The following is a 9,169-nucleotide window of genomic DNA, read 5'->3' as shown; positions in this document are numbered from 1 at the left end:
AAGTGGCATTGATTTTAACATCATCTGAATATCTACTAGTGAAGACTTTATATTGGCATGTAACATACCAGTGACATGGGGAAAATTTTATTTAGGTTCCTACTGCTACCTGCAATGAGAGAGGAAAATTCAGAAATCCAGATTATGCGGTTGCGTAGTGAAAACCACAAAAATGATAATTATTAACAGTAAGGAAAATCTTAATTATTTTTTTTTCTAACAGGTGCAGCAGAGAAACTAGAGGAAGTTTACTACCTCTGCTTGATCACATTGTGTGTGAGAACACAGTATCAGCCACAGTATCTGCACTGAACCATCCCGCATTTTCAATTACTTCAACTTGGTTGTAGGTGGGAGATGAGACTTCAGGATCTGACAACACTCAGAACCAAGTAAGTTTTACAAGTCAGCTACATGAACGAGTTAATCTAAGGTATATTGTGGTGCTGCTTTACAAAGCAAAAGCTGATCTGTAGTAGTTGCCCTCATGTATGCTTTTACTCCACAGGAAATAGCAGATAATGGATCATGCAAAGTAGGTGATGGATCTTGCATTTACTGTGTGAGAACAAAATGTGTATGGGCAGTAACTACAGGGTAGTTAGTGCCCCGTGTATCTGCATTTTGTATTTTCGTGGTTACTGAGTATGTAATGCTTCCAGTTACACTAGGGAATGCCTAGATTCTTTTAAGTTCAAAAATGAGAAAGCCTTTTCAGAGATCTCTAGTGCTTGGTTCTGTTGCATCAATACTCATGGACCAAGTACTTATTTAAAAAACAAATTTATCTGAAGCTTTGTGTCTGGTAATGCTCAGATGGGGGATAGAATCTCTTGAATGGTGGTGGTGGTTGATGTCTGGGTGGTAACAGAAGCCTGTTGCAGGGGTCCTTGCAATGACATATTCAGCTCCCCACACTTGTTCTGCTGAAGCCTTTTATTTAGCTGCCTGGTAGTCCTACATGACCAATCCAGCACATGCATCGTCTGTAGCTATTGATTATCTTAAATTAACAAACAGAACTTCAAGCTATCTGAGCTATATACAAGGAGACCTTTGCCATTTCTGCCTCTGCAAAACACATTCTGCCATTTAGAGATGTCTTGCCTATGCACCATCTGATTAACTTTGCAGTGGGAATTTTCTGGAAGGGCCAGACTCTCTGTCAAGGGTGTTAATCAGCACATCAAAGCATGGGAGTTTATGTAGGCCCAGCAGAAGCTGCAGGAGGGAATCTTCGTAACTGACGCAGATTCCCAGCTGGAGAGCTGCTGCACCTCTTAGTCAAATAGGTAACGCTGGAGGTGGTTGGGAGTTCATTAAGCACCTGGTTTGGAGGTGAGCCACTGGCTCCCCTGGGCAGAGGGCTGGCCTGGGGATTCCTGGGCCAGCAGAGGAATTAGCAGCTCAGTGTTCTGAGGGGTGCTCAGGGGCACAGCCCTGATAGCCCATTACACCACAGTTACAGCTCTGGGGCAAACTTGAATGTCACGCTTAAATTCCACTGACAACTTCAGTTCCATAGCTCTGGCCACAGCTGTTGAACTTTACTGGAATTTGGAGATCATATACATTAATGCAGACCGGTCATTTGTAAACTGCTGAACTGTTTTCATTCACTGGCTCTGTATTAATTCTTTTCTATTATGTAGTATATCAGCAATGCTGTCTCTGGGAAATGATTATATAGAGAGAAGTTGATTGTCCTTACAGTAATTGTCCAGTATTGTTATTAATGCAAGTAATTTTCATAACTCACTGTGCATCACACTGAAAATGCACACCTCAATGCCATCTTAGCAAAGATCTGTGATAGGGTGAGGCTTTTCAATTCTGCTGAAGATGTTTGTTAAATTAAACTTTGTATTTCAGCTCAAAGCTAGTTGGTGCATAGTGACACTGAAGACCAATTACTGTTGGAGTTCCTGTTGTGATGTTTAGTTTCTTAGCCTCTGAGAGAGTGAAAAGAAAAAAGAGTAGTAATTAGTTTTATAAGTGTCATAGTCCATTTCTTAGCTTGATCTGTCAGAAACAAGAAAACAAATTAAGTAGGAAGAGATACTAAATTAGGGAGGAGGCGCTATTGACATAAATGTGATCATGGAGTATTATCTTCTGTGTTTCCTTTGCTAGGCAGTTAGTGGTACTGCAGTACAGCATCACAGCTAGCAGGAGGGGGTTGGGTTTGGTTGTTTTTTCCCCTGTCATTAAGTTAAACCAGTTTGTTTCTACAAAAAAAATTGCAAATAATAACAAAACCCCATACTGCTTTATAACCAATCCTCACATGCCGTAAGTACACAGATGTTTCAATTATTGTAATTTGCTGGCCAAGCAAACATATATTACAGCTTGGAACACTCCTTTGTTTTATTATTTTCAAGCACATTCAGGAAGCATCTTTAAGCAAAGTCTTATCATGTGTGGATGACTTACTGATGAGGTTATAGTAGTTGTCCTTTTTGACAGGTTCTCTGTTGATCTTATACATTGTACCCCATTCTGAAGTGAATTTGTCTTGCCATGCCTGGGACAAGATTGGGCATAGTTTAACTGAAAGTCTTAACCACTGAACTTACCGCATGTAACGTACTTATTATTACCACCACTAGCATTTGTTTGTCTTTGAGATGAGATAATATATCTGGAAATGAATAGTATTTTGTAGTGTAATTATGGGCATATCTGTATCTCTTTTCATGTTCGTCAAGGAAAGTAACTGGGTTTCTTGCTGAAGCTCGTACTGCTTTAATTTATGTCATTTACAGCAACGCATTGCTTGGAGAATTTAACTGTTACTAATAGCTCTTTCATAAATCCAAAGTATTTCTTTTTTTCTTTTCAAAGTACTGATGTATGTGTTTGTTTTCAAAGATTAATAAAGCAGAAAACTTAGCAAGAATGTTTATAAAGCGAGAGCACTAGAGCTTATAAGTGATTGAGAAAAGGGTAGAGTTGCGGAGATGGAGTGCTGCTTCATGGCAGGAAGATTGCTCACTTAATCCTGAGCTCCTGATCTGCTTTAGTGACTGGAGGCTGAGTTTTGAACAGGCGTATAGAGCTGAAGGTAAAGTGTGACCAAACATCAAACTGTGGAGGTTTAGTCAGATGCTTGTAACCTTTCCTGCAGGCAGCATTTCTTCTCCTGAACCCAGTACCACGGGCTCAGGGTCTTTCTGCTGACTCCATGTAATTAGTCTTTCCTTTGTTTTGAGAGAGCAGAACCTGTTTCGCAGCTTTTTTACTTAAAAACTTGGCTAAAGTGATTTTTGTTTGGCGTGTGTTTGATACCACTTAAGGGCAAAGCTAGATGTTACCTATGATGCAGGTTTTCTTATTTGGGCTGGACTGACACCATCCCATCTCAGAGAAAATCGGCATCAAGATATTCCAGAGCTTCTCTGAAATTTCCTCTTTCTCCCGCATTTGATTCTTCCTGGCATTTACTGAGCTTCGAACTGAGAAATAGCTTCATGTGAATAACATCCAATCCTGTATTCATTCACTGTACAGCTCAAAGTGCAGGCGGTCAGCTCAGCCCATCAGTTGGCTTTGCCCTCTATCTCTTGTCAGCATTGCCGTCTGTCAGAGGGTCACCTCCCGGTCCCTGGGGAGCAAAGTGCCCTGTGTTAGCTCTGCTGGCCTGTCAGTTTTAGTCACTGGACTCTTTGCAGTAAGTTGGAGTGAATTTGCATAAATATTCCTTGTCAGGTCCTTTGTTTTGGCTTGATTAGGTGAAATTAATATTTGTTCCTGTGCACTCACCTGAAGATACTTATTTTTCTTAGTGCAAAAGCCATTGCATATCTCCAAATGTTTGTAGTCCCTGGTAGTATTTGGACATTTCCCATGCTAGTGAGTTTGTCTTGTCTCAGAAGAGCACATTGCAGCCTCTTAGCACACATGTGGAAACTCGGGGAAATTAAATTAATTGGTTAAAGTAATGCAGGAGGCTGTCATGAAGCAAGTCTTCCAGATTTCTGATTTTCAGACTAATGCTCTGAGTTGGTGTATGCTCTTCTCTTTCTTGTATATTTTTCTAAGCAAACCTCCTCTTGTTTTTCTTAAGCTGTTTCCAAAATATTCTTTACTGCCTATACAGGAACCCCTTCTGTAACCAAGTTGACAAAGTATATTCTTTCCTGGCTAACAGTTAAGGTCATTTGTATATTTGTTCTGTCCCAGTTGAAACTAATATCCTTTTCCCCCCACTACTCTTCTCTCCGGCATCTGTCTTTCCTGGCTGCAATCCTTCTGGATTCTAATTAGGCTTCCAATGGCTTGGCTCAGGGTGTAACCATAACCAATTTATCATTCTCTTCATCTCCCTCCGGGACATTCATTGAAAGAACAGTACCTGAATATTTCCCCTTTATCTACAATTTCCAGTCTATATCAAACATGAAATCTTGACAGATGGAGTCCAATCTGTCACAGTGAGTTAGTGTATTTTTCTTCTGATTGAATTTATTTATTGTACAAAGAAACACAGAAAATTTGTAAAGGTGACTATTTAAAATTTGGGATATAGAATGGCTGGTTGGGAGTTTCTTTTGGTTGTTTATTTTTTTACATCTGAGGATGCGGATTGTGTTAAATGAACAAGAAAATGATGTGAGACTTGTTTTTTGTTGTGGTAAGAGGAGGGACAGATCTGATCATAACAAAAACAGATGTAATGTGCAAAGCTATAACGTAGTCCCTCATGTTATCTACTACTCACTCTCACACTGACCGGCAGAGAATGCAAGGAAACGTTCTGCCGTCTGCCAATAGAGCCTCTGCCAGCGAATCAGTGGGTAAGATAGTTCCTGAAATATATTCTGCTGTAGAAAAGTGTGATAAAAAATTATTCTGCCAAAGTGCTGGGCCAATCAATCAAGTGTTAATGATGGATCATGAAACCCATTTGTTGACAAATAAAACCTTGCGTGCTGTGCCAGTGAAACCAACTGTGTCACCCGTCTCCAGTGACTGCCTGAAATATCATTTGCAGAAGCAGAATTTATTGGTGGAAGGGGGTAATACTGTAGCTAGCCCATCCAACTGAGTTTGCAGGTGCATCGTAGTCCTAACTCTTAATGGTGCTTGGCCCCACCGGGGATATTGAAGTGTTCCCTAAACCAAGGGTTCTGTGGGAGGGCATGGACCAAGACCAAGCATGACACAGGCTCATGCGTTCAGACCTTGCAGCTGGTTTCAGTATTTTTGACCATGTGATGCAGTTAGTATGGCTGCAGGCTTTCACAGGAATACTAAATGAAATGTTTTATTCTGGGAGGCAGCGGAGCCGAGCAATTATATTTAAAACCTCAGAGGTTCTCTAGGAGAGATCAGAGCTGGAATTCCTTCTGTTGCCATGCCTGCAAGCAGGGTTGGGAAGCTTTCGTGGAGAGACTGAGTCAGCTGGCTATCAATATGTTGATGCTCTTTGTTGCTCGTGAGTTTTTTCTCTTTTCCCAGTACTTAGCTGACAGGAGCGAAGAATAACTGTCCAAACAACTGAGTGATTCTGGATGAGATTGCCAGTGTAGGAAAGGGAAGATTTGACCAAAGGGTTACTGAGGTGTATATATTCAAGGATCCCTGGCTCTCTATCTGCCTTTATATGCTAAAGCAGTAATGCTTTATTCGTAGAAATTGAGGAAGGAAATTGTGATATAAACCTTGTCACTATTTGTTACTTCATACTTTTCAACTGCTTTGACCCAGCCTACACAGAAGCAAAAGGTTAGGCTCTTGAGGAACTTCAATGTTAAATAGTAAACCACCTAAGAACACACCTATTTCCAGTACAGTAGGCGATGAATGGATGTTCTGTATTTTGGTACCTAAAGACCCCTGTATAATGGCATTCAATTCTTTATTTTAACACATAGGTTCTACTGCTGATATGTTTGGTTTTCTATGCTGTGTTTTACCTAAAAAGCAAAGTAGCATAATCCCTACCATTGAAAGAAAAAAATTCATATTGCCTTCCTGTTCAAAAGGACTGTTGGGATGGAATGTTTCCTGGGAGAGAGATTTCTCAGGAGAATTTTTGAGCTTTCAGGGTTCCTTAAGTGATGTGAAAACCCTTTGAGTAGTGAACTGGAATTGGTTGTAGTGCCCATATGCAAAAGAATCACAAAAGGCACTTGTGATGAATTAGGAGAGCTAAACAGGCAGTGTTTTAGCCCACAATAGTATTATGGATTTTGAATTTTTTGTAAAGACACACAAACCTTTCTCCCCTTGCCTCAATTTTCCCCTTCCCCCTTCCTTAGCTTTGAGAATATTTTGTTAGTATCTGTTATGCTATATCCTATCTGGTTTTAAGATGGTTAACGAAATAAGAATCTAAAACTAAAATGTCCAGATTTTTCCAGAAGTGGCAAATAATTTTTCCAAAATAATGCATGTCTTCTGTTCTGCAGTCTAGAAAGTATTTGACCGATTTGTACCAGGCTCTTGCAAAATTACTTTTTTCTTACTTGCAGTGAAGCATGAGAATTTCATTTCAAAAGATTTGATTTAGTCAGCGTGGTGTTAGGTGATTGATGTCATATTCTGGCATAAACAAAAATATTGATTATAACTTAAATAGGAAGCCAAAAGCTAGAGCTGTGAATATGAGATCCCTTTGTCATACTTTTCACAGGCAGATAGAAGTGGTTGCAAGAAGCCACTTTTGGATATACTGACGCTCACCATGCTGAAGCCTTCAATGTGCTATTCGGTGTGAAGGACACTAGGTAATATGTAAGAGTTCACTTCACTGACTGACTAGCTTGCTTTTGGAAAAAAGTGCACATTTTGTTGTGCATTCAAATGTTGCCTTGAGTTTTGGACGCAGACAGACCATCATATGCTGCAGCAGTCTGTGCTCTTCCTAGCACAGCACAACCCCCCTCTCTCTCTCTCATAATCTCTTATGTTAGAGCAACAGCTCCCCAATCATTTACAGGCTCATAAACACAATCCAGCAGCATCCGTCTGCCCAGCAGACCAGGGAAACAGCTCAGAACTGAAAGCCAAATAAAACAATAACTCACGGCAAACAAACAGGCAACTACAACAATCAGATCATGCTGCAGGAGCTGTTCCAACTACCCAGACACTTCATTAGGCATGGAATAACAAGGAAAATAGACCAGAATCATCTCATTTAACTCTCCTAGGAAAGTTACGTCTCTCAGTTCCCCCCCCCAACTCCTATTTATTCTTGTTTTCTGCTTGAGGTAAGGAAATGCAACATACATCTGGAGACCGAATGACAGTTTTGCAGCCACGGGATTGGAGAAAAAAGAGTTCTTGACTAATTTTGCTCTTTCATTGATGTTTTTTATCGTCTTTGACACGTTAGTAATTTTCAAGCTCTTTTTTTCTTTCTTGATGTATACTCTCTTAATGCTTGGCCTTAGCTTTAAATCCATAGCAGAATTACTTGCAGGAAGGAGAACTGTCCTTACCACGTATCAGTTACAGGCAAAACGCTTTCTGTCTCCTGATATTTTATCTGGGCTTTGACTCACTTGAATTATGCCCATCCCTAAATTACAAGCCATTTTAAGCAAAAGTTTAGTCATGTCCTGAGGAGACTTATAAGGTTAAATCAATTAAAGGTTGTGTATTATTTTGTTGATACAAATTTCAGTTGAAACAGCTAAGATTATTTTAACTATTATGATAAGATCTGCAGTGCCCCTTTCTTTTAATGAACTTCTCATGTTTCACTTCATATGTTGGATTTCTTTTTTTTTTTTTCACGAATGCTGCATTTGTGGCAGCCTCTCATTTACAGAGCTGGTTCAGAGTCTAGGAAGTTGTGTCCAGAGAAGTTCTGTGGCCTGTTCCCTCCCTTCTCTTCCCATATACTTTGGTGCACACTCTCATTCCCTTCAAGGTTCTCAGGCTGAGAGGCTCTTTGGCCTCAAGTGCATGGTGGGGACTCCCTGGAAACATAAGTAATGTCTAAAGTTTTGATCCTTGATACCCCCTCCTCACATGCTACCTAAATACTAGAGGCAACCAAACTGATTTTTAGGAACCTTAATGTATATTTTTTTTTACCTTATATGAGTTTATTAAGAGATCCAAACCTGACAATCATGAGCACTTAAGTGTACCTAGCTCAGTGTACCCTAAATATGCCAATAGTTTAGCAGGACATAAGTATTTTAACTCTCCTAAGGGAATATAACCAATGAAACTGAGATGTGGATTAAGACTGCAATGCTGATGCTTGCACCAATACCAATATACGTTGTATGAGAAAAATCCTTTCAGGTCATTATTGAATAGCGACATGGTAAACAGCAGATACAGAGAACTTTGTAAAAGGTCACAAACATCTACTCACTTTCAGTCGTTTGTTGAACAGGTGGGTGGAATAGTAAATCTGTGAAGCACTAAAGCTGATTTCCTTAGCTCAGAGGAAGCTTCAGATCTGTGAAAAGCAATTTCGAACCTGGGGCTTTGGAATATCCACTGCTGCAAAAAGACAATTTTTATTAAAGGAAAAATAAAAAATACAATCTTTAGATCTTCTCAGTTTGTCGTTAGGATCTGTCTCGTTGGGTAACTGATCTAAACACACTTCCATCATTTAATCAAAGCTGGCAAGCTTTACAAATATTCTTGATCAGAGAACATCTTTTCCCAGTATTATGCAAAGTGGGATTTTTTCCACAAGATATCCATGTGACACTTTCTGTGACTTGTTTGTAAAGAGGATCATTTTGTGTGCCCTGGTTATTGAATTGACACTCATGGCATTTGATACTGCAAGCAACGTATAATAGTGATGGCACTTCTGGGGGGCTTTTAAGACAGTTTTGGCTGCCATATCACAGCTTCAGTGCTGAGGAGGCCTCACTAAGCCAGGTAATTTCACTGCTAGACATGTCATTAGATAAGTAGATGCTTAGGGAGAAAGGGAACAGCGGAAGGTAACTTCTGTCTCCTTTTGTAGTCCTTGTTGAACATGTAGTTGATAGGCTCTACAGCAAGCATTTCAGGTGTGACAAAAGAATAGTGCTATGATCCAGTTTAAACCAAAGAGAGTATTGGTGGTACGCAATGTTCAGCTGGTAACATCTCTCCATATGTGGAAATTTAGGATAATTTTTATTGGTTTTGTGACTGGTCATGTATAAGTAAAATGCTGAAGTTTTTCTACACCAACATT

The 9,169-nt window shown here is 39.8% G+C and overlaps 1 long non-coding RNA gene across 1 annotated transcript in view; it reads left to right on the top strand.

Annotated features, from left to right (window-relative positions):
• The first annotated feature begins 237 nt into the window (after positions 1-237).
• Positions 238-9,169, top strand: part of LOC106895759 — a 131,922-nt gene continuing 122,990 nt past the window's right edge. The window contains exon 1 of the long non-coding RNA XR_001413502.1: positions 238-392. This is a non-coding gene — a long non-coding RNA (uncharacterized LOC106895759). The remainder of the gene's footprint in view (positions 393-9,169) is intronic.

The sequence above is a fragment of the Calidris pugnax genome, unplaced genomic scaffold (assembly GCF_001431845.1).
Source record: "Calidris pugnax isolate Ruff unplaced genomic scaffold, ASM143184v1 scaffold38, whole genome shotgun sequence".
Classification (NCBI taxonomy): Eukaryota; Metazoa; Chordata; class Aves; order Charadriiformes; family Scolopacidae; genus Calidris; species Calidris pugnax.
This window is presented reverse-complemented; position numbering and strand designations above follow the sequence as displayed.